This window comes from Oncorhynchus mykiss, chromosome 1, assembly GCF_057628025.1.
Source record: "Oncorhynchus mykiss isolate SJ-2025 chromosome 1, ASM5762802v1, whole genome shotgun sequence".
Lineage (NCBI taxonomy): Eukaryota > Metazoa > Chordata > Actinopteri > Salmoniformes > Salmonidae > Oncorhynchus > Oncorhynchus mykiss.
The window spans coordinates 3,725,001-3,750,618 of NC_143022.1; the positions used below are offsets into that span (position 1 = coordinate 3,725,001).

General features: G+C 49.0%; 1 protein-coding gene across 9 annotated transcripts in view; it reads right to left on the reverse strand.

Moving 5' to 3' along the window:
* LOC110518923 (lipoma-preferred partner homolog) overlaps positions 1–25,618 on the reverse strand; it is a 475,008-nt gene that overhangs the window by 413,394 nt on the left and 35,996 nt on the right. For 5 of the 9 annotated variants that reach the window (XM_090231894.1, XM_090231657.1, XM_090231701.1 and 2 more), the window contains one exon: positions 6,846–6,934. The exons of 1 other annotated variant lie outside the window; for it this stretch is intronic. The gene's annotated coding sequence lies outside the window, so the exon portion shown is untranslated. Of the gene's footprint in view, positions 1–6,605; positions 6,625–6,738; positions 6,935–25,618 lie in introns of those variants that run through there. 3 more of the 9 variants (XM_090231829.1, XM_090231962.1, XM_090231867.1) reach the window with 2 other exon arrangements.

Below are 25,618 nucleotides of genomic sequence, written 5' to 3' on the forward strand. Positions count from 1 at the left end.
TGAGTACTATGAGTCCTATGAGCCCTATGGGAGTCCTATGAGTCCTATGAGTCCTATGAGTACTATGAGTCCTATGAGTCCTATGAGCCCTTTGGGAATCCTATGAGCCCTTTGGGAGTCCTATGATACCTATGAGCCCTATGAGACCTATGATACCCATGAGCCCTATGAGACCTATGAGTACTATGAGTCCTATGAGCCCTTTGGGAGTCCTATGAGACCTATGAGTACTATGAGTCCTATGAGACCTTATGAGCCCTTTGGGAGTCCTATGAGCCCTTTGGGAGACCTATGATACCCATGAGCCCTATGAGACCTATGAGTACTATGAGTCCTATGAGCCCTTTGGGAGTCCTATGAGACCTATGAGTACTATGAGTCCTATGAGACCTTATGAGCCCTTTGGGAGTCCTATGAGCCCTTTGGGAGTCCTATGAGACCTATGAGCCCTATGAGTACTATGAGTCCTATGAGACCTATGAGCCCTTTGGGAGTCCTATGAATCATATGGGAGTCCTATGAGACTTATGGGCCCTGGTCATGGGGAATATAGTTCTATTTGTCTCTGTAAACAAACACATCCACCTGGAGGTACGGAGCGATTCAACGTTCCAGATTACTGTCTGGTTATCTCTGGATATTCCCCAGGCCGTAATGACGCTTGGTTACCTACAGTACCTTCAAATAGGGATTCAAGCAGGAGAAAGTCTGGTAGTAAACCACTACGAGGCTGCAGGGCCTTCATTATGAAGAGGATTTGTTCTGGGTTGATGAATCGTAATGCCAGATCAATCACAGAGAGTGAAAAGTAATTATGAATCTGAGGTCTAAGTGCACAGTGTTGGTTACAGGGCATATTAAACTAGATACAGCTTCTCTGTCTGTCCTGTCCTCTGCTGTTCCTGCCTGGTAGAGATGGGGTGTTGGTCTCCCAAACAAGCCATGACTAAAAACACCCCTGAGACTATCTGGCTGTTTAATCAATTAGAGCCAGAAGCATCTAGTGCTATCAGAACATGTTAGATGTGGCTGGTAGAAGAGAGCAGGAGCGCTCACCCTCTCTCTGTCCCTCTCTCTGTCTCCATCTTCCTCTCTCTCTCCCTTTCTGTCTCTCTGTCTCTCTCTCTTTTCTTCTCTCTCTCGCTCTCTTTTCCTCTGCCTCCCACTCTGTCTCTCCCTCTCCGTCTCTCTCTCCGTCTCCGTCTCTCTCTCCCTCTCCGTCTCTCTCTCCCTCTCCGTCTCTCTCTCCCTCTCCGTCTCTCTCTCCCTCTCCGTCTCTCTCTCCCTCTCCGTCTCTCCCTCTCCGTCTCTCCCTCTCCGTCTCTCTCTCTCTCCGTCTCGCTCTCCCTCTCCGTCTCTCTCTCCCTCTCCGTCTCTCTCTCCCTTCCCTCTCTCTCTCAGTCTCTCCCTCTCCGTCTCTCCCTCTCCGTCTCTCCCTCTCCGTCTCTCCCTCTCCGTCTCTCTCCCTCTCCGTCTCTCTCTCCCTCTCCGTCTCTCTCTCCCTCTCCGTCTCTCTCTCCCTCTCCGTCTCTCTCTCCCTCTCCGTCTCTCTCTCCCTCTCCGTCTCTCTCCCTCTCTCCCTCTCTCCCTCTCTCCGTCTCTCCCTCTCCGTCTCCCCCTCTCTCCGTCTCTCCCTCTCCGTCTCCCCCTCTCTGTCTCTCCCTCTCCGTCTCTCCGTCTCTCCGTCTCTCTCTCCGTCTCTCTCTCCCTCTCCGTCTCTCCGTCTCTCTCTCCGTCTCTCTCTCCGTCTCTCCCTCTCCGTCTCTCCCTCTCCGTCTCTCCCTCTCCGTCTCTCCCTCTCCGTCTCTCCCTCTCCCTCTCCGTCTCTCCCTCTCCCTCTCCGTCTCTCCGTCTCTCTCTCTCCGTCTCTCTCTCCCTCTCCGTCTCTCTCTCCCTCTCCGTCTCTCTCTCCCTCTCCGTCTCCGTCTCTCTCTCCCTCTCCGTCTCTCTCTCCCTCTCCGTCTCTCTCTCCCTCTCCCTCTCCGTCTCTCTCTCTCCCTCTCCCTCTCCGTCTCTCTCTCCCTCTCCCTCTCCGTCTCTCTCTCCCTCTCCCTCTCCGTCTCTCCCTCTCAGTCTCTCCCTCTCCGTCTCTCCCTCTTCGTCTATCTCTCCCTCTTCGTCTATCTCCGTCGCTCCCTCTCCGTCTCTCCCTCTCAGTCTCTCCCTCTCAGTCTCTCCCTCTCAGTCTCTCCCTCTCAGTCTCTCCCTCTCAGTCTCTCCCTCTCAGTCTCTCCCTCTCAGTCTCTCCCTCTCAGTCTCTCCCTCTCAGTCTCTCCCTCTCAGTCTCTCCGTCTCTCCGTCTCTCCCTCTCCGTCTCTCCGTCTCTCCCTCTCCGTCTCTCCCTCTCCGTCTCTCCCTCTCCGTCTCGCTCTCCCTCTCCGTCTCGCTCTCCCTCTCCCTCTCCGTCTCGCTCTCCCTCTCCGTCTCGCTCTCCCTCTCCCTCTCCGTCTCGCTCTCCCTCTCCGTCTCCCTCTCCGTCTCTCCGTCTCTCCCTCTCCCCCTCTCCGTCTCTCCCTCTCCGTCTCTCTCTCCCTCTCCGTCTCTCCCTCTCCGTCTCTCCCTCTCTCCCTCTCCGTCTCTCCCTCTCCGTCTCTCCCTCTCCGTCTCTCTCTCTCCGTCTCTCTCTCTCCGTCTCTCTCTCTCCGTCTCTCTCTCTCTCCATCTCTCCCTCTCCGTCTCTCTCTCCGTCTCTCTCCCCCTCTCCGTCTCTGTCCCCCTCTCCGTCTCTGTCCCCCTCTCCGTCTCTCTCCCGTCCGTCTCTCTCTCCCTCTCCGTCTCTCTCTCCGTCTCTCTCTCCCTCTCCCCCTCTCTCCCTCTCCGTCTCTCTCTCCCCTCTCTCCCTCTCCGTCTCTCTCTCCGTCTCTCTCTCCCTCTCCCTCTCCGTCTCTCTCTCCCTCTCCCTCTCCGTCTCTCTCTCCGTCTCTCTCTCTCTCCGTCTCTCTCTCCCTCTCCGTCTCTCCCTCCCTCTCCGTCTCTCCCTCCCTCTTCGTCTCTCTCTCCGTCTCTCCCTCTCCGTCGCTCCCTCTCCGTCTCTCTCGCTCCGTCTCTCCCTCTCCGTCTCGCTCTCCCTCTCCGTCTCTCCCTCTCCGTCTCGCTCTCCCTCTCCGTCTCTCCCTCTCCGTCTCGCTCTCCCTCTCCCTCTCCGTCTCGCTCTCCCTCTCCGTCTCCGTCTCTCTCTCCCCTCTCCGTCTCTCCCTCTCCGTCTCTCTCTCCCTCTTCGTCTATCTCTCCCTCTTCGTCTATCTCTCCCTCTTCGTCTATCTCCGTCGCTCCCTCTCCGTCTCTCTCTCTCAGTCTCTCCCTCTCAGTCTCTCCCTCTCCGTCTCTCCGTCTCTCCCTCTCCGTCTCTCCCTCTCCGTCTCGCTCTCCCTCTCCGTCTCGCTCTCCCTCTCCGTCTCGCTCTCCCTCTCCGTCTCGCTCTCCCTCTCCGTCTCGCTCTCCCTCTCCGTCTCGCTCTCCCTCTCCGTCTCGCTCTCCCTCTCCGTCTCGCTCTCCCTCTCCGTCTCGCTCTCCCTCTCCGTCTCGCTCTCCCTCTCCGTCTCGCTCTCCCTCTCCGTCTCGCTCTCCCTCTCCGTCTCGCTCTCCCTCTCGCTCTCCCTCTCCGTCTCGCTCTCCCTCTCCGTCTCGCTCTCCCTCTCCCTCTCCGTCTCGCTCTCCCTCTCCGTCGCTCCCTCTCCGTCTCTCTCGCTCCGTCTCTCCCTCTCCGTCTCGCTCTCCCTCTCCGTCTCTCCCTCTCCGTCTCGCTCTCCCTCTCCGTCTCTCCCTCTCCGTCTCGCTCTCCCTCTCCCTCTCCGTCTCGCTCTCCCTCTCCGTCTCCGTCTCGCTCTCCCTCTCCCTCTCCGTCTCTCCCTCTCCGTCTCTCTCTCCCTCTTCGTCTATCTCTCCCTCTTCGTCTATCTCTCCCTCTTCGTCTATCTCTCCCTCTTCGTCTATCTCCGTCGCTCCCTCTCCGTCTCTCTCTCTCAGTCTCTCCCTCTCAGTCTCTCCCTCTCCGTCTCTCCGTCTCTCCCTCTCCGTCTCTCCCTCTCCGTCTCTCCCTCTCCGTCTCTCCCTCTCCGTCTCTCCCTCTCCGTCTCTCCCTCTCCGTCTCGCTCTCCCTCTCCGTCTCGCTCTCCCTCTCCGTCTCGCTCTCCCTCTCCGTCTCGCTCTCCCTCTCCGTCTCGCTCTCCCTCTCCGTCTCGCTCTCCCTCTCCGTCTCGCTCTCCCTCTCCGTCTCGCTCTCCCTCTCCGTCTCGCTCTCCCTCTCCGTCTCCGTCTCGCTCTCCCTCTCGCTCTCCCTCTCCGTCTCGCTCTCCCTCTCCGTCTCGCTCTCCCTCTCCCTCTCCCTCTCCCTCTCCGTCTCGCTCTCCCTCTCCGTCTCTCTCTCTCTCCCTCCCTCTCCGTCTCTCCCTCTCCCCCTCTCCGTCTCTCCCTCTCCGTCTCCCTCTCCCTCTCCGTCTCTCCCTCTCCGTCTCTCCCTCTCTCCGTCTCTCCCTCTCCGTCTCTCCCTCTCCGTCTCTCCCTCTCCGTCTCTCCCTCTCCGTCTCTCTCTCTCCGTCTCTCTCTCTCAGTCTCTCTCTCTCTCCATCTCTCCCTCTCCGTCTCTCTCTCCGTCTCTCTCCCCCTCTCCGTCTCTCTCCCGTCCGTCTCTCTCTCCCTCTCCGTCTCTCTCTCCGTCTCTCTCTCCCTCTCCGTCTCTCCCTCTCCGTCTCTCCCTCTCCCCCTCTCTCCCTCTCCGTCTCTCTCTCCGTCTGTCTCTCCCTCTCCCTCTCCCTCTCCGTCTCCCTCTCCGTCTCTCTCTCTATCCGTCTCTCTCTCCCTCTCCGTCTCTCCCTCCCTCTCCGTCTCTCCCTCCCTCTTCGTCTCTCTCTCCGTCTCTCCCTCTCCGTCGCTCCCTCTCCGTCTCTCTCGCTCCGTCTCTCCCTCTCCGTCTCGCTCTCCCTCTCCCTCTCCCTCTCCGTCTCGCTCTCCCTCTCCCTCTCCGTCTCTCTCTCCCTCTCCGTCTCTCTCTCCGTCTCCGTCTCGCTCTCCCTCTCCGTCTCGCTCTCCCTCTCCGTCTCGCTCTCCCTCTCCGTCTCGCTCTCCCTCTCCGTCTCGCTCTCCGTCTCGCTCTCCGTCTCCCTCTCCGTCTCTCCCTCCCTCTCCGTCTCTCCCTCTCCCCCTCTCCGTCTCTCCCTCTCCGTCTCTCTCTCCCTCTCCGTCTCTCCCTCTCCGTCTCTCTCTCCGTCTCTCTCTCTATCCGTCTCTCTCTCCCTCTCCGTCTCTCCCTCCCTCTCCGTCTCTCCCTCCCTCTCCGTCTCTCCCTCCCTCTTCGTCTCTCTCTCCGTCTCTCCCTCTCCGTCGCTCCCTCTCCGTCTCTCTCGCTCCGTCTCTCCCTCTCCGTCTCGCTCTCCCTCTCCGTCTCTCCCTCTCCGTCTCGCTCTCCCTCTCCGTCTCTCCCTCTCCGTCTCGCTCTCCCTCTCCCTCTCCGTCTCGCTCTCCCTCTCCGTCTCTCTCTCCCTCTCCGTCTCTCTCTCCGTCTCCGTCTCTCTCTCCGTCTCCGTCTCTCTCTCCGTCTCTCTCTCTCTGTCTCTCTCTCTCTGTCTCTCTCCCCCTCTCTGTCTCTCTCCCCCTCTCTCTCCCCCTCTCCGTCTCTCTCCCCCTCTCCGTCTCTCTCCCCCTCTCCGTCTCTCTCCCCCTCTCCGTCTCTCTCCCCCTCTCCGTCTCTCTCCCCCTCTCCGTCTCTCTCCGTCTCTCTCCCCCTCTCCGTCTCTCTCTCCGTCTCCCTGTCTCTCCCGCTCTGTCTCTCTGTCTCTCTCTCTCTCTCTCTCTGTCTCTCTCTCTCTGTCTCTCTCTCTCTGTCTCTCTCTCTCTGTCTCTCTCTCTCTCTCTCTGTCTCTCTCTCTCTGTCTCTCTCTCGCTCTCCCTCACTCCTCCCTGTCTCTCCCTCTCCATCTTTTCCTGTCTCCCTCTCTCTCCTCCTCTCTCCCTCTCTGCCTCCCTGTCTCTCCCTCTCCATCTCTTCCTCTCTCCCTCTCCTCCTCTCCCCCCCCTCTCTTCCTCTCCATCTTTTCCTGTCTCCATCACTCCCGACTCTTACTAAACTGAAACAATAGCTAACAAGTGGTTAAATATTGAGAAACAGATATATGAATGAATATGAATTGTATAACTAGTGTAGCTATCGATGATGTATGTGATGTTATTATGACAGTATGTGTATGCCTGCTGTATCCTAGTCTTATCTCTCCTTATTTAGAAACAATTACCCAGAATGCATCCACACGTCTCCTAAGTCACCATCTCTACATCTGCTAGATATAATCATATATTATAACATCTCTAATATAATAAGGCAAGTGTATCAATTTGCACATCCGGGCCTGCGTCCCAAACCCTAAAAATACAGTAGTGTGCTATCTAGGGAATAGGGTGCGTTTGACACGCACCGTGGCTCTGACAGGGCTGATGGTAGTATTCATGGATTCATCTTTGTACCTAATATTATGACTGCTCCTCTATGTGCGTAGCCATCCTCAACGACTACACTCTAATGGAACGAATTGAGGATGTATCATCCGAGAGGCCAGAGAAGAGAAGAGGGGTGGGGAGAGGAGAGGAGAGGAGAGGAGATGAATATGACTTACCAGATTCTTCAATGCAGAGAGAGAGGAGAGGAGAGGAGAGGAGAGGAGAGGAGATGAATATGACTTACCAGATTCTTCAATGCAGAGAGAGAGGAGAGGAGAGGAGAGGAGAGAGGAGATGAATATGACTTACCAGATTCTTCAATGCAGAGAGAGAGGAGAGAGGCCAGAGAAGAGAAGAGGGGTGGGGAGAGGAGAGGAGAGGAGAGGAGAGGAGAGGAGAGGAGGAATATGACTTACCAGATTCTTCAATGCAGAGAGAGAGGAGAGAGGCCAGACAGTCACAGTCACTACAGGATCACAGAGGGGCCAATCACAGGTTCAGACACCTTGGCAGACAGACAGAGAGACAGTCAGACAGTCACTCAGTCAAATAAACAGTCAATAAGATAAACTGTCAGAAAAACAGTCAGTCAGCCAGTTAGATAAATAGTCAGTCAGATAAACAGTCAGTCAGATAAACAGTCAGTCAGACAGTTAGATAAACAGACAGTCAGTCAGTGAGATAAATAGTCAGTCAGATAAACAGACAGTCAGTCAGTCAGATAAAAAATCAGTCAGTCAGACAGTCAGATAAACAGACAGTCAGTCAGTCAGATAAACAGTCAGTCAGATAAACAGTCAGTCAGACAGTGAGATAAATAGTCAGTCAGATAAACAGACAGTCAGTCAGTCAGATAAAAAAATCAGTCAGACAGTCAGTCAGATAAACAGTCAGTCAGATAAACAGAAAGTCAGATAAACAGTCAGTCAGACAGTTAGATAAACAGACAGTCAGTCAGTGAGATAAATAGTCAGTCAGAAAAACAGTCAGTCAGATAAACAGACAGTCAGTCAGTCAGATAAAAAAATCAGTCAGTTAGACAGTCAGATAAACAGACAGTCAGACAGTGAGATAAATAGTCAGTCAGATAAACAGACAGTCAGTCAGTCAGATAAAAAAATCAGTCAGACAATCAGTCAGATAAACAGTCAGTCAGATAAACAGAAAGTCAGATAAATAGTCAGTCAAACAGTTAGATAAACAGACAGTCAGTCAGTGAGATAAATAGTCAGTCAGATAAACAGAAAGTCAGATAAACAGTCAGTCAGACAGTTAGATAAACAGACAGTCAGTCAGTGAGATAAACAGTCAGTCAGGTAAACAGAAAGTCAGATAAAGTCAGTCAGATAAACAGTCAGTCAGATAAACAGTCAGTCAGTTAGATAAAAAATCTGTCAGACAGTCAGTCAGACAGTCAGATAAACAGTCAGTCAGTCAGAAAAAAATCAGTCAGACAGTCAGTCAGACAGTCAGTCAGAAAAAAATCAGTCAGACAGTCAGTCAGACAGTCAGTCAGACAGATAAACAGTCAGTCAGATAAACAGTCAGTGAGATAAACAGTCAGTCAGGTAAACAGAAAGTCAGATAAAGTCAGTCAGATAAACAGTCAGTCAGATAAACAGTCAGTCAGTTAGATAAAAAATCTGTCAGACAGTCAGTCAGACAGTCAGATAAACAGTCAGTCAGTCAGAAAAAAATCAGTCAGACAGTCAGTCAGACAGTCAGTCAGAAAAAAATCAGTCAGACAGTCAGTCAGACAGTCAGTCAGACAGATAAACAGTCAGTCAGATAAACAGTCAGTCAGATAAACAGTCAGTCAGTTAGATAAAAAATCTGTCAGACAGTCAGTCAGATAAACACAAACGGATTTAGAAAGCCTGTTATTAAAATAAAAATATAAAAACATACACACATATATTTGCATCTCGAAATCGTCACAGAAGATGACATTACTTGCAACAGAATCTATAATTTCTATTACAGAAAGTTTGAATTCAAATCAAATACTTTTGAGTGCAATGGAAAGGATATAATTGATGAGGTAGTGTATTTCTGGTGCTGTTTGTCTATGTGTGCCCTATATATCCTGTGTAGAAAGTAACTTAATAAATAAATATGATATTCTAATATAATCCAGGTGGGTAAGTATGGGGATAGGGTGGGTGGTGGTGGTGGTGGGGGGGGGGGGGGGGGGGGGTGGACTAGCTTAGTGTCTCCAGGGGCCTGGGATGGGTTCCCTCCCTGTTGAGGGGAACCTTTTGTTCTGTGATAAATTAACGTTGTCAGTTTCCCACGCTGCCATGTTGTCGGGTACTACTACAGGGAGCAGGAGACTCACTCAACAACAACGGTCTGTTTTCTTTCCATTTTAACTTTCATTTTTTGTTGTTGTTGTTGTTGTTGTTGTGCATGCACACACACACACACACACACACACACACACACACACAAACAACAGTAACTCAGAACTTCCAATTCTAGCAGCAAACATAACAGATGTAGCCTATGGACCCATTTCCCCCCCTCCCAGAACAATGTCTTAGTATTGAGAGACTCAGAACAACTGTAATACCTATGGACCCACCCCCCCCCCCCTCCCAGAACAATGTCTTAGTATTGAGAGACTCAGAACAACTGTAATACCTATGGACCCATCCCCCCCCCCCTCCCAGAACAATGTCTTAGTATTGAGAGACTCAGAACAACTGTAATACCTATGGACCCATCCCCCCCCCCCCCCTCCCAGAAAGAACAATGTCTTAGTATTGAGAGACTCAGAACAACTGTAATACCTATGGACCCATTCCCCCCCCCCCCCCCCTCCCAGAACAATGTCTTAGTATTGAGTGACTCAGAACAACTGTAATACCTATGGACCCATTCCCCCCCCCCCCTCCCCCCTCCCAGAACAATGTCTTAGTATTGAGAGACAACTGTAATACCTTGCATTTCTCCAAAACAGAAGTAAAAGTCATGACAATCTCTCACTACATGTCTATCTAGGTTCTCTACCTGCCCAGAAAGGTTACAGACAAATATCTCATTATTTGCTCTTTTTGGGGTTTTTTTTCAGGAATTAAATTATTTTTGAGCGGTATATCTATTTATACTGTCCTGAGCATTAATGTCGGTAGAATTCAAACTAGAATCATTTTATTGTGGCAAAGGGGGCAAAAACCAATATTGTGATCCGACCGTTTTACAGACCTATAGATGTATGAATGACTAGAAGGTTTATGTTTCTTATTTATAAAAATATTTTAAAAAAGACTGTTCAAGTGGTCTCTGAGCAATAAAATACAACCTCCCCTATCTTATCTAAGATCAGAAATTCAGATTATTTGGCAAAAGATACATTTGGATTCAATACATAGTGTGTCTCTATGATAGTCAAATTCTTCACAAGCGCAATCTGTGTGTGTCCTAAAAAAGGAACATGATTCTCTTCTATAGTACACTTCCTTTTCACCAGAGCCCTATAGACCCCCGCTCAGAAGTAGTGCACTAAAAAGGGGATAGGGTGCTATTTGGGACACAAATCGCTAACTATTTTACTGGCCATACAAATAATTATTTCACGTATTTGCATATTTATCTGAGAGTGAAGAAGAGACTCACACTCTTCTCACACACACTCACACAGACAGACAGAGAGAAAGAGACAGTGTGGACATTATCTCAGACAGACAGACAGACAGACAGACAGACAGACAGACAGACAGACAGACAGACAGACAGACAGACACAGACAGACAGACACAGACAGACAGACAGACAGACAGACAGACAGACAGACAGACAGACAGACAGACAGACAGACAGACAGACAGACAGAAAGAGACAGACAGAAGAGACAGTGTGGACACTCACTCAGACAGACAGACAGACAGTGTAGACATTTGGTTGGAAACTGAATGATGCAAATATTATTACCATCTCAGAAAGACAGAGAGAGACAGATATTATTACCATCACAGAGAGACAGAGAGAGACAGATATTATTACCACCTCAGACAGACAGAGAGAGACAGATATTATTACCACCTCAGAGAGACAGAGAGAGACAGATATTATTACCATGTCAGAGAGACAGAGATAGACAGATATTATTACCATCTCAGAGAGACAGAGAGAGACAGATATTATTACCATCTCAGAGAGACAGAGAGAGACAGATATTATTACCATCTCAGAGAGACAGAGAGAGACAGATATTATTACCATCTCAGAAAGACAGAGAGAGACAGATATTATTACCATCACAGAGAGACAGAGAGAGACAGATATTATTACCACCTCAGACAGACAGAGAGAGACAGATATTATTACCACCTCAGAGAGACAGAGAGAGACAGATATTATTACCATGTCAGAGAGACAGAGAGAGACAGATATTATTACCATCTCAGAGAGACAGAGAGAGACAGATATTATTACCACCTCAGAGAGACAGAGAGAGACAGATATTATTACCATCTCAGAGAGACAGAGATAGACAGATATTATTACCATCTCAGAGAGACAGAGAGAGACAGATATTATTACCATCTCAGAGAGACAGAGAGAGACAGATATTATTACCATCTCAGAGAGACAGAGAGAGACAGATATTATTACCATCTCAGAGAGACAGAGAGAGACAGATATTATTACCATCTCAGAGAGACAGAGAGAGACAGATATTATTACCATCTCACTCACTCACACAGACACACAGACACAAAGACAGACAGACAGACAGACAGACAGACAGACAGACAGACAGACAGACAGACAGACAGACAGACAGACAGACAGACAGACAGACAGACAGACAGACAGACAGACAGAGACAGACAGAGACAGAGACAGAGACAGAGACAGAGACAGACAGACAGACAGACAGACAGAGACAGACAGAGACAGACAGAGACACAGACACACGTGTGTACAGCGGTTACATCCAACAACTAACAGTTCATCATTATCATCAACAACGATAATTCTATTTTTACTTTGTAATGACAAAGCGTCTTTAAAATAGGGGACTTCCAATTCAACAGTAATCCAAAGCAGAACTTATTGCAAACAATATTTAAATTCGACATTTGAATTTGTATAAAAGTGGTTACATCCAACTAAACAGTTGTTCTGTCCTGTTTTATGGACGGCATTCATCATTGGCAATAAATATAATTCTATATTGACCATGTAATAACATAGAGTCACTAAGCAGGAGAGCTCAAATTCAACTCAGGAAAGATTTCAAAAAAACTAAAATGATAAAACAGTAACCTCAGATCGTGACGAACACTGTGATGACGAAGAGTGAACCAAGATATCATGGCGACTGATCTGAACAGAGAACAGGTGAAATTACAATCCATCCATCACACCTTTCCTCAAAATGATATTTTCCCTATATAGTGCACTACTTTAGACCAGAGCCTGCACCCTATTCCCTATGTAGTGCACTACATTAGACCAGAGCCCTATGGCACCCTATTCCCTATATAGTGCACTACTTTAGACCAGAGCCCTATTCCCCTATATAGTGCACTATTTTAGACCAGAGCCTGCACCCTATTCCCTATGTAGTGCACTACATTAGACCAGAGCCCTATGGCACCCTATTCCCTATATAGTGCACTACTTTAGACCAGAGCCCTATTCCCCTATATAGTGCACTACTTTAGACCAGAGCCTGCACCCTATTCCCTATGTAGTGCACTACTTTAGACCAGGACCCATAGGGAGTAGGGTGCCATTTTGGGACACACCAAAGCAACGACTACAACTTCAGACCTCTTCAGCTTCACGTCTCACTTATGTAATAATTTTAATAAATCGTTATAATTAGAATAACATTATACCGTACCAGGCGATTTCTTTCCAATGTAGCTACAGCCATGCGGGACCTCTATACCAGGCGATGTCAGCAGTACTTCTATACCAGGCGGTGTCAGCAGTACCTCTATACCAGGCGGTGTCAGCAGTACCTCTATACCAGGCGGTGTCAGCAGTACCTCTATACCAGGCGGTGTCAGCAGTACCTCTATACCAGGCGGTGTCAGCAGTACCTCTATACCAGGCAGTGTCAGAGGAAGGCCCAAAAAACAGACTCCAGTCACCAAAGTCAAAGACTGTTCTCTGGCACGGCAAGCGGTACCGGAGCGCCAAGTGTAGGTCCAAAAATAACTGCTTCTACCCCCAAGCCGTAAGACTGTTGAACAATTAATGAAATGGCCACCTGGACAATTTATATTGGCCCCCCACCCCCTTGTTTTGTACAATGCTGCTACTTGCTGTTTATTATCTATGCATAGTAAATTCACCCCTACCGAAATGCACAAATTACCTCAACTAAACAGTACACCCACACATTAACTCGGTAATGGTACCCCCTGTATATAGCCTCCACATTAACTCGGTAATGGTGCCCCCTGTATATAGCCTCCACATTGACTCTGTACCCCCTGTATATAGCCTCCACATTGACTCTGTACCGGTACCCCCTGTATATAGCCTCCACATTGACTCTGTACCGGTACCCCCTGTATATAGCCTCCACATTGACTCTGTACCGGTACCCCCTGTATATAGCCTCCACATTGACTCTGTACCGGTACCCCCTGTATATAGCCTCCACATTGACTCTGTACCGGTGCCCCCTGTATATAGCCTCCACATTGACTCTGTACCGGTACCCCCTGTATATAGCCTCCACATTGACTCTGTACCGGTACCCCCTGTATATAGCCTCGTTACTAACCTGTAACCCTCCACATTGACTCGGTACCGGTACCCCCAGTATATAGCCTCCACATTGACTCTGTACCGTAATACCCTGTATATAGCATCCACATTGACTCTGTACCGGTACCCCCTGTATATAGCCTCGTTACTAACCTGTAACCCTCCACATTGACTCTGTACCGGTACCCCCTGTATATAGTCTCCACATTGACTCGGTACCGGTGCCCCCTGTATACAGCCTCCACATTGACTCTGTACCGGTGCCCCCTGTATATAGCCTCCACATTGACTATGTACCGGTATCCCCTGTATATAGCCTCCACATTGACTCTGTACCGGTGACCCCTGTATATAGCCTCCACATTGATTCTGTACCAGTACCCCCTGTATATAGCCTCCACATTGACTCTGTACCGTAACACCCTGTATATAGCCTCCACATTGACTCGGTACCGGTGCCCCTGTATATAGCCTCCACATTGACTCGGTACCGTAACACCCTGTATATAGCCTCCACATTGACTCGGTACCGGTACCCCCTGTATATAGCCTCCACATTGACTCTGTACCGGTGCCCCCTGTATATAGCCTCCACATTGACTCGGTACCGGTGCCCCCTGTATATAGCCTCCACATTGACTCGGTACCGGTACCCCCTGTATATAGCCTCCACATTGACTCGGTACCGGTGCCCCCTGTATATAGCCTCCACATTGACTCTGTACCGGTGCCCCCTGTATATAGCCTCCACATTGACTTGTGTACCGTAACCCCCTGTATATAGCCTCCACATTGACTCTGTACCGGTACCCCCTGTATATAGCCTCCACATTGACTCTGTACCGGTGCCCCCTGTATATAGCCTCCACATTGACTCTGTACCGGTGCCCCCTGTATATAGCCTCCACATTGACTCTGTACCGGTGCCCCCTGTATATAGCCTCCACATTGACTCTGTACCGGTGCCCCCTGTATATAGCCTCCACATTGACTCTGTACCGGTACCCCCTGTATATAGCCTCCACATTGCCTCGGTACCGGTGCCCCCTGTATATAGCCTCCACATTGACTCTGTACCGGTGCCCCCTGTATATAGCCTCCACACTGACTCTGTACCGGTGCCCCCTGTATATAGCCTCCACATTGACTCTGTACCGGTGCCCCCTGTATATAGCCTCCACAATGACTCTGTACCGGTGCCCCCTGTATATAGCCTCCACATTGACTCTGTACCGGTGCCCCCTGTATATAGCCTCCACATTGACTCTGTACCAGTACCCCCTGTATATAGCCTCCACATTGACTCTGTACCGGTACCCCCTGTATATAGCCTCCACATTGACTCGGTACCGGTGCCCCCTGTATATAGCCTCCACATTGACTCTGTACCGTAACACCCTGTATATAGCCTCCACATTGACTCTGTGCCGGTGCCCCCTGTATATAGCCTCCACACTGACTCTGTACCGGTGCCCCCTGTATATAGCCTCCACATTGACTCTGTACCGGTGCCCCCTGTATATAGCCTCCACATTGACTCTGTACCGGTGCCCCCTGTATATAGCCTCCACATTGACTCTGTACCGGTGCCCCCTGTATATATCCTCCACATTGACTCTGTACCGGTGCCCCCTGTATATAGCCTCCACATTGACTCTGTACCGTAATACCCTGTATATAGCCTCCACATTGACTCTGTACCGTAATACCCTGTATATAGCCTCCACATTGACTCTGTACCGGTGCCCCCTGTATATATCCTCCACATTGACTCTGTACCGTAATACCCTGTATATAGCCTCCACATTGACTCTGTACCGTAATACCCTGTATATAGCCTCCACATTGACTCTGTACCGTAATACCCTGTATATAGCCTTCACATTGACTCTGTACCGGTGCCCCCTGTATATAGCCTCCACATTGACTCTGTACCGTAATACCCTGTATATAGCCTCCACATTGACTCTGTACCGGTGCCCCCTGTATATAGCCTCCACATTGACTCTGTACCGTAACACCCTGTATATAGCCTCCACATTGACTCTGTACCGGTACCCCCTGTATATAGCCTCCACATTGACTCTGTACCGGTACCCCCCTGTATATAGCCTCCACATTGACTCTGTACCGGTACCCCCCTGTATATAGCCTCCACATTGACTCTGTACCGTAATACCCTGTATATAGCCTCCACATTGACTCTGTACCGGTACCCCCCTGTATATAGCCTCCACATTGACTCTGTACCATAATACCCTGTATATAGCCTGGTGATTGTTGTTTTATTGTGTTACTTTTTATTAAAATTGTTTTATTTATTTAGCAAATATTTTCTTAACTCTATTTCTTGAACTGCATTGATGGTTAGGGGCTTGTAAGTAAGTACTTCACAGTAAGGTCTACCTACACCTGTTGTAATCGATGCATGTGACAAATACAATTTCATTTGATACAAGGACTTTACTAAACACACAGTTAGAATACCACGACTGAGGAATACCCTGACTTCACTAAACACCCTGACTTCACTAAACACCCTGACTTCACTAAACACCCTGACTTCACTAAACACCCTGACACACTAAACACCCTGACACACTAAACACCCTGACACACTAAACACCCTGACACACTAAACACCCTGACTTTACTAAACACCCTGACTTTACTAAACACCCTGACACACTAAACACCCTGACTTCACTAAACACCCTGACTTTACTAAACACCCTGACACACTAAACACCCTGACACACTAAACACCCTGACTTTACTAAACTCCCTGACTTTACTAAACACCCTGACTTTACTAAACACCCTGACTTTACTAAACACCCTGACTTTACTAAACACCCTGACTTTACTAAACTCCCTGACTTTACTAAACACCCTGACTTTACTAAACACCCTGACTTTACTAAACTCCCTGACTTTACTAAACACCCTGACTTTACTAAACTCCCTGACTTTACTAAACACCCTGACTTTACTAAACTCCCTGACTTTACTAAACACCCTGACTTTACTAAACTCCCTGACTTTACTAAACACCCTGACTTTACTAAACACCCTGACTTTACTAAACACCCTGACTTTACTAAACACCCTGACACACTAAACACCCTGACTTCACTAAACACCCTGACTTCACTAAACACCCTGACTTCACTAAACACCCTGACACACTAAACACCCTGACACACTAAACACCCTGACACACTAAACACCCTGACACACTAAACACCCTGACTTTACTAAACACCCTGACACACTAAACACCCTGACACACTGAACACCCTGACTTTACTAAACACCCCGAAACACTAAACACCCTGACTTTACTAAACACCCTGACACACTAAACACCCTGACTTTACTAAACACCCTGACTTCACTAAACACCCTGACACACTAAACACCCTGACACACTAAACACCCTGACACACTAAACACCCTGACACACTAAACACCCTGACACACTAAACACCCTGACTTCACTAAACACCCTGACACACTAAACACCCTGACACACTAAACACCCTGACACACTAAACACCCTGACACACTGACACACTAAACACCCTGACTTCACTAAACACCCTGACACACTAAACACCCTGACTTCACTAAACACCCTGACACACTAAACACCCTGACTTCACTAAACACCCTGACACACTAAACACCCTGACTTTACTAAACACCCTGACTTTACTAAACACCCTGACACACTAAACACCCTGACACACTAAACACCCTGACACACTAAACACCCTGACACACTAAACACCCTGACACACTAAACACCCTGACACACTAAACACCCTGACACACTAAACACCCTGACTTCACTAAACACCCTGACACACTAAACACCCTGACACACTAAACACCCTGACACACTAAACACCCTGACACACTAAACACCCTGACACACTAAACACCCTGACACACTAAACACCCTGACTTCACTAAACACCCTGACACACTAAACACCCTGACACACTAAACACCCTGACTTCACTAAACACCCTGACACACTAAACACCCTGACACACTAAACACCCTGACACACTAAACACCCTGACACACTAAACACCCTGACTTCACTAAACACCCTGACTTCACTAAACACCCTGACACACTAAACACCCTGACACACTAAACACCCTGACACACTAAACACCCTGACACACTAAACACCCTGACACACTAAACACCCTGACACACTAAACACACTGACACACTAAACACCCTGACTTCACTAAACACCCTGACACACTAAACACCCTGACTTCACTAAACACCCTGACTTCACTAAACACCCTGACACACTAAACACCCTGACTTCACTAAACACCCTGACACACTAAACACCCTGACTTTACTAAACACCCTGACTTTACTAAACACCCTGACACACTAAACACCCTGACACACTAAACACCCTGCCTTTACTAAACACCCTGCCTTTACTAAACACCCTGACACACTAAACACCCTGACACACTAAACACCCTGACACACTAAACACCCTGACACACTAAACACCCTGACACACTAAACACCCTGACTTCACTAAACACCCTGACACACTAAACACCCTGACACACTAAACACCCTGACACACTAAACACCCTGACTTCACTAAACACCCTGACACACTAAACACCCTGACACACTAAACACCCTGACACACTAAACACCCTGACACACTAAACACCCTGACTTCACTAAACACCCTGACTTCACTAAACACCCTGACACACTAAACACCCTGACACACTAAACACCCTGACTTCACTAAACACCCTGACTTCACTAAACACCCTGACACACTAAACACCCTGACACACTAAACACCCTGACACACTAAACACCCTGACTTCACTAAACACCCTGACACACTAAACACCCTGACACACTAAACACCCTGACACACTAAACACCCTGACACACTAAACACCCTGACTTCACTAAACACCCTGACTTCACTAAACACCCTGACACACTAAACACCCTGACACACTAAACACCCTGACTTCACTAAACACCCTGACACACTAAACACCCTGACACACTAAACACCCTGACACACTAAACACCCTGACACACTAAACACCCTGACACACTAAACACCCTGACTTCACTAAACACCCTGACACACTAAACACCCTGACACACTAAACACCCTGACACACTAAACACCCTGACTTCACTAAACACCCTGACACACTAAACACCCTGACACACTAAACACCCTGACACACTAAACACCCTGACACACTAAACACCCTGACACACTAAACACCCTGACTTCACTAAACACCCTGACACACTAAACACCCTGACACACTAAACACCCTGACACACTAAACACCCTGACTTTACTAAACACCCTGACTTTACTAAACACCCTGACACACTAAACACCCTGACACACTAAACACCCTGACACACTAAACACCCTGACACACTAAACACCCTGACACACTAAACACCCTGACACACTAAACACCCTGACTTCACTAAACACCCTGACACACTAAACACCCTGACACACTAAACACCCTGACACACTAAACACCCTGACACACTAAACACCCTGACACACTAAACACCCTGACACACTAAACACCCTGACACACTAAACACCCTGACACACTAAACACCCTGACACACTAAACACCCTGACACACTAAACACCCTGACACACTAAACACCCTGACACACTAAACACCCTGACACACTAAACACCCTGACTTCACTAAACACCCTGACTTCACTAAACACCCTGACACACTAAACACCCTGACACACTAAACACCCTGACTTCACTAAACACCCTGACACACTAAACACCCTGACACACTAAACACCCTGACACACTAAACACCCTGACACACTAAACACCCTGACACACTAAACACCCTGACACACTAAACACCCTGACACACTAAACACCCTGACTTCACTAAACACCCTGACACACTAAACACCCTGACACACTAAACACCCTGACACACTAAACACCCTGACACACTAAACACCCTGACACACTAAACACCCTGACACACTAAACACCCTGACACACTAAACACCCTGACTTCACTAAACACCCTGACTTCACTAAACACCCTGACACACTAAACACCCTGACACACTAAACACCCTGACTTCACTAAACACCCTGACACACTAAACACCCTGACACACTAAACACCCTGACACACTAAACACCCTGACACACTAAACACCCTGACACACTAAACACCCTGACACACTAAACACCCTGACACACTAAACACCCTGACTTCACTAAACACCCTGACTTCACTAAACACCCTGACACACTAAACACCCTGACTTCACTAAACACCCTGACTTCACTAAACACCCTGACACACTAAACACCCTGACACACTAAACACCCTGGCTTCACTAAACACCCTGACACACTAAACACCCTGACACACTAAACACCCTGACACACTAAACACCCTGACACACTAAACACCCTGACACACTAAACACCCTGACTTCACTAAACACCCTGACACACTAAACACCCTGACACACTAAACACCCTGACACACTAAACACCCTGACACACTAAACACCCTGACTTCACTAAACACCCTGACTTCACTAAACACCCTGACACACTAAACACCCTGACACACTAAACACCCTGACACACTAAACACCCTGACACACTAAACACCCTGACTTCACTAAACACCCTGACACACTAAACACCCTGACACACTAAACACCCTGACTTCACTAAACACCCTGACACACTAAACACCCTGACACACTAAACACCCTGACACACTAAACACCCTGACACACTAAACACCCTGACACACTAAACACCCTGACACACTAAACACCCTGACACACTAAACACCCTGACTTCACTAAACACCCTGACACACTAAACACCCTGACACACTAAACACCCTGACACACTAAACACCCTGACACACTAAACACCCTGACACACTAAACACCCTGACACACTAAACACCCTGACTTCACTAAACACCCTGACTTCACTAAACACCCTGACACACTAAACACCCTGACACACTAAACACCCTGACTTCACTAAACACCCTGACACACTAAACACCCTGACACACTAAACACCCTGACACACTAAACACCCTGACACACTAAACACCCTGACACACTAAACACCCTGACACACTAAACACCCTGACACACTAAACACCCTGACTTCACTAAACACCCTGACTTCACTAAACACCCTGACACACTAAACACCCTGACACACTAAACACCCTGACACACTAAACACCCTGACACACTAAACACCCTGACACACTAAACACCCTGACACACTAAACACCCTGACTTCACTAAACACCCTGACTTCACTAAACACCCTGACACACTAAACACCCTGACACACTAAACACCCTGACACACTAAACACCCTGACACACTAAACACCCTGACACACTAAACACCCTGACACACTAAACACCCTGACACACTAAACACCCTGACTTCACTAAACACCCTGACACACTAAACACCCTGACACACTAAACACCCTGACTTCACTAAACACCCTGACACACTAAACACCCTGACACACTAAACACCCTGACACACTAAACACCCTGACTTCACTAAACACCCTGACACACTAAACACCCTGACACACTAAACACCCTGACACACTAAACACCCTGACTTCACTAAACACCCTGACACACTAAACACCCTGACACACTAAACACCCTGACTTCACTAAACACCCTGACACACTAAACACCCTGACACACTAAACACCCTGACACACTAAACACCCTGACACACTAAACACCCTGACACACTAAACACCCTGACTTCACTAAACACCCTGACACACTAAACACCCTGACTTCACTAAACACCCTGACACACTAAACACCCTGACTTTACTAAACACCCTGACTTTACTAAACACCCTGACACACTAAACACCCTGACACACTAAACACCCTGACACACTAAACACCCTGACACACTAAACACCCTGACACACTAAACACCCTGACACACTAAACACCCTGACACACTAAACACCCTGACACACTAAACACCCTGACACACTAAACACCCTGACACACTAAACACCCTGACACACTAAACCCCCTGACACACTGAACACCCTGACTTCACTAAACACCCTGACACACTAAACACCCTGACACACTAAACACCCTGACACACTAAACACCCTGACACACTAAACACCCTGACACACTAAACACCCTGACACACTAAACACCCTGACACACTAAACACCCTGACTTTACTAAACACCCTGACACACTAAACACCCTGACACACTAAACACCCTGACACACTAAACACCCTGACTTCACTAAACACCCTGACACACTAAACACCCTGACACACTAAACACCCTGACACACTAAACACCCTGACTTCACTAAACACCCTGACACACTAAACACCCTGACACACTAAACACCCTGACACACTAAACACCCTGACACACTAAACACCCTGACACACTAAACACCCTGACTTCACTAAACACCCTGACACACTAAACACCCTGACTTCACTAAACACCCTGACACACTAAACACCCTGACTTTACTAAACACCCTGACTTTACTAAACACCCTGACACACTAAACACCCTGACACACTAAACACCCTGACACACTAAACACCCTGACACACTAAACACCCTGACACACTAAACACCCTGACACACTAAACACCCTGACACACTAAACACCCTGACACACTAAACCCCCTGACACACTAAACACCCTGACTTCACTAAACACCCTGACACACTAAACACCCTGACACACTAAACACCCTGACACACTAAACACCCTGACACACTAAACACCCTGACACACTAAACACCCTGACACACTAAACACCCTGACACACTAAACACCCTGACACACTAAACACCCTGACTTCACTAAACACCCTGACACACTAAACACCCTGACACACTAAACACCCTGACACACTAAACACCCTGACTTCACTAAACACCCTGACACACTAAACACCCTGACACACTAAACACCCTGACACACTAAACACCCTGACTTCACTAAACACCCTGACACACTAAACACCCTGACACACTAAACACCCTGACACACTAAACACCCTGACACACTAAACACCCTGACTTCACTAAACACCCTGACACACTAAACACCCTGACAGACTAAACACCCTGACACACTAAACACCCTGACACACTAAACACCCTGACTTCACTAAACACCCTGACACACTAAACACCCTGACTTCACTAAACACCCTGACACACTAAACACCCTGACTTTACTAAACACCCTGACTTTACTAAACACCCTGACACACTAAACACCCTGACACACTAAACACCCTGACACACTAAACACCCTGACACACTAAACACCCTGACACACTAAACACCCTGACACACTAAACACCCTGACTTCACTAAACACCCTGACACACTAAACACCCTGACACACTAAACCCCCTGACACACTAAACACCCTGACACACTAAACCCCCTGACACACTAAACCCCCTGACACACTAAACACCCTGACACACTGACACACTAAACCCCCGACTGAGAAAGAAAATGTACCTTTAAAATAAAAGGAAAGCTTATCCTCCTCTGTCAAAACCAAGGCGTATTCCTCATATTCCAAATCCATTAGGATCATTTAGGTTATAAACCAGCCAGCAGCAGAGAAACAAATAGTAATATTATCTGAACCATTTAACACTCAGACATGGGAACCGTTCCTAACCAAAGTGACGTGCTCAGACAATTCAGGTACAATAGACCCTTTTCTACAACTTCAACAGAGGCCTAATCTGTCAAAACAAATGTCATTTAGTGGTTGAAAATGTCTTTATACTTTGGAGTAGGACGGTGACGGACTCCAACCCGAACAATATTACTAATTTTATGGTAAAAATGGTGGTATCCTGGTATTCAATTGGTAGTTACAGTCTTGTCTCATCGCTGCAACTCCCGTACGGACTCGGGAGAGGCGAAGGTCGAGAGCCGCGCGTCCATCCGAAACACAACCCGAACAAGCCACCCTGCTTCTTGACACAATGACCGCTTAACCGAAACACTGTACACCTGGCGACCTGGTCAGCGTGCACTGAGACAGAGCCTGGACTGGAACCAGGATCTCTAGTGTCTTAGACCACTGAGACAGAGCCTGGACTAGAACCAGGATCTCTAGTGTCTTAGACCACTGAGACAGAGCCTGGACTAGAACCAGGATCTCTAGTGTCTTAGACCACTGAGACAGAGCCTGGACTGGAACCAGGATCTCTAGTGTCTTAGACCACTGAGACAGAGCCTGGACTAGAACCAGGATCTCTAGTGTCTTAGACCACTGAGACAGAGCCTGGACTAGAACCAGGATCTCTAGTGTCTTAGACCACTGAGACAGAGCCTGGACTAGAACCAGGATCTCTAGTGTCTTAGACCACTGAGACAGAGCCTGGACTGGAACCAGGATCTCTAGTGTCTTAGACCACTGAGACAGAGCCTGGACTAGAACCAGGATCTCTAGTGTCTTAGACCGCTGAGACAGAGCCTGGACTAGAACCAGGATCTGTAGTAACACAGCTAGCACTGTGAGAGAGCCTGGACTGGTACCAGGATCTCTAGTGTCTTAGACCGCTGAGACAGAGCCTGGACTGGAACTAGGATCTCTAGTGTCTTAGACCACTGAGACAGAGCCTGGACTGGAACCAGGATCTCTAGTGTCAGGATCTTTAGTGTCTTAGACCGCTGAGACAGAGCAGTTATACTATGTGCGGACGGACAGATGGACGGACAGACAGACAAGACAAGACAGACAGACAGAACACTGCTCTTTAAGTGCTCCCGCCTTCAGCAGACAGACAGCATGCAGGTTGATGGTCTCTGAGTGTCTAAAAGGTAGACCAAAGACCATGAAAAATAAATATCCCTCAAATAACCTTGGTCTTTACTCTCTCTGACAGGGCTTTATAGTGTATTTATAACCAACCAAGCAAGTATATCGGTCCCTAAGAGAAGAGTGAAATGTATGTTTAAGGTGAGTAAAATGCACATGTTAGGGAAGCTTTTCTAAACTAGTTACTAATGGACTGAAAGGGGTCCGGATGGTACCCAGAGCCAGGGCAGAGGGTCATCTCTACTGGCCAGGGCAGAGGGTCATCTCTACAGGCCAGGGCAGAGGGTCATCTCTACTGGCCAGGGCAGAGGGTCATCTCTACTGGCCAGGGCAGAGGGTCATCTCTACTGGCCAGGGCAGAGGGTCATCTCTACTGGCCAGGGCAGAGGGTCATCTCTACTGGCCAGGGCAGAGGGTCATCTCTACAGGCCAGGGCAGAGGGTCATCTCTACAGGGCAGAGGGTCATCTCTACTGGCCAGGGCAGAGGGTCATCTCTACAGGCCAGGGCAGAGGGTCATCTCTACAGGCCAGGGCAGAGGGTCATCTCTACTGGCCAGGGCAGAGGGTCATCTCTACTGGGCAGAGGGTCATCTCTACAGGCCAGGGCAGAAGGTCATCTCTACAGGGCAGGGCAGAGGGTCATCTCTACAGGCCAGGGCAGAGGGTCATCTCTACAGGGCAGAGGGTCATCTCTACTGGCCAGGGCAGAGGGTCATCTCTACAGGCCAGGGCAGTGGGTCATCTCTACAGGCCAGGGCAGAGGGTCATCTCTACAGGCCAGGGCAGAGGGTCATCTCTACAGGCCAGGGCAGAGGGTCATCTCTACTGGCCAGGACAGAGGGTCATCTCTACTGGCCAGGGCAGAGGGTCATCTCTACTGGCCAGGGCAGAGGGTCATCTCTACTGGCCAGGGCAGAGGGTCATCTCTACTGGCCAGGGCAGAGGGTCATCTCTACTGGCCAGGGCAGAGGGTCATCTCTACAGGCCAGGGCAGAGGGTCATCTCTACAGGGCAGAGGGTCATCTCTACTGGCCAGGGCAGAGGGTCATCTCTACAGGCCAGGGCAGAGGGTCATCTCTACAGGCCAGGGCAGAGGGTCATCTCTACTGGCCAGGGCAGAGGGTCATCTCTACTGGGCAGAGGGTCATCTCTACAGGCCAGGGCAGAAGGTCATCTCTACAGGCCAGGGCAGAGGGTCATCTCTACAGGGCAGAGGGTCATCTCTACTGGCCAGGGCAGAGGGTCATCTCTACAGGCCAGGGCAGAGGGTCATCTCTACAGGCCAGGGCAGAGGGTCATCTCTACAGGCCAGGGCAGAGGGTCATCTCTAAAGGCCAGGGCAGAGGGTCATCTCTACAGGGCAGAGGGTCATCTCTACTGGCCAGGGCAGAGGGTCATCTCTACAGGCCAGGGCAGAGGGTCATCTCTACAGGCCAGGGCAGAGGGTCATCTCTACAGGGCAGAGGGT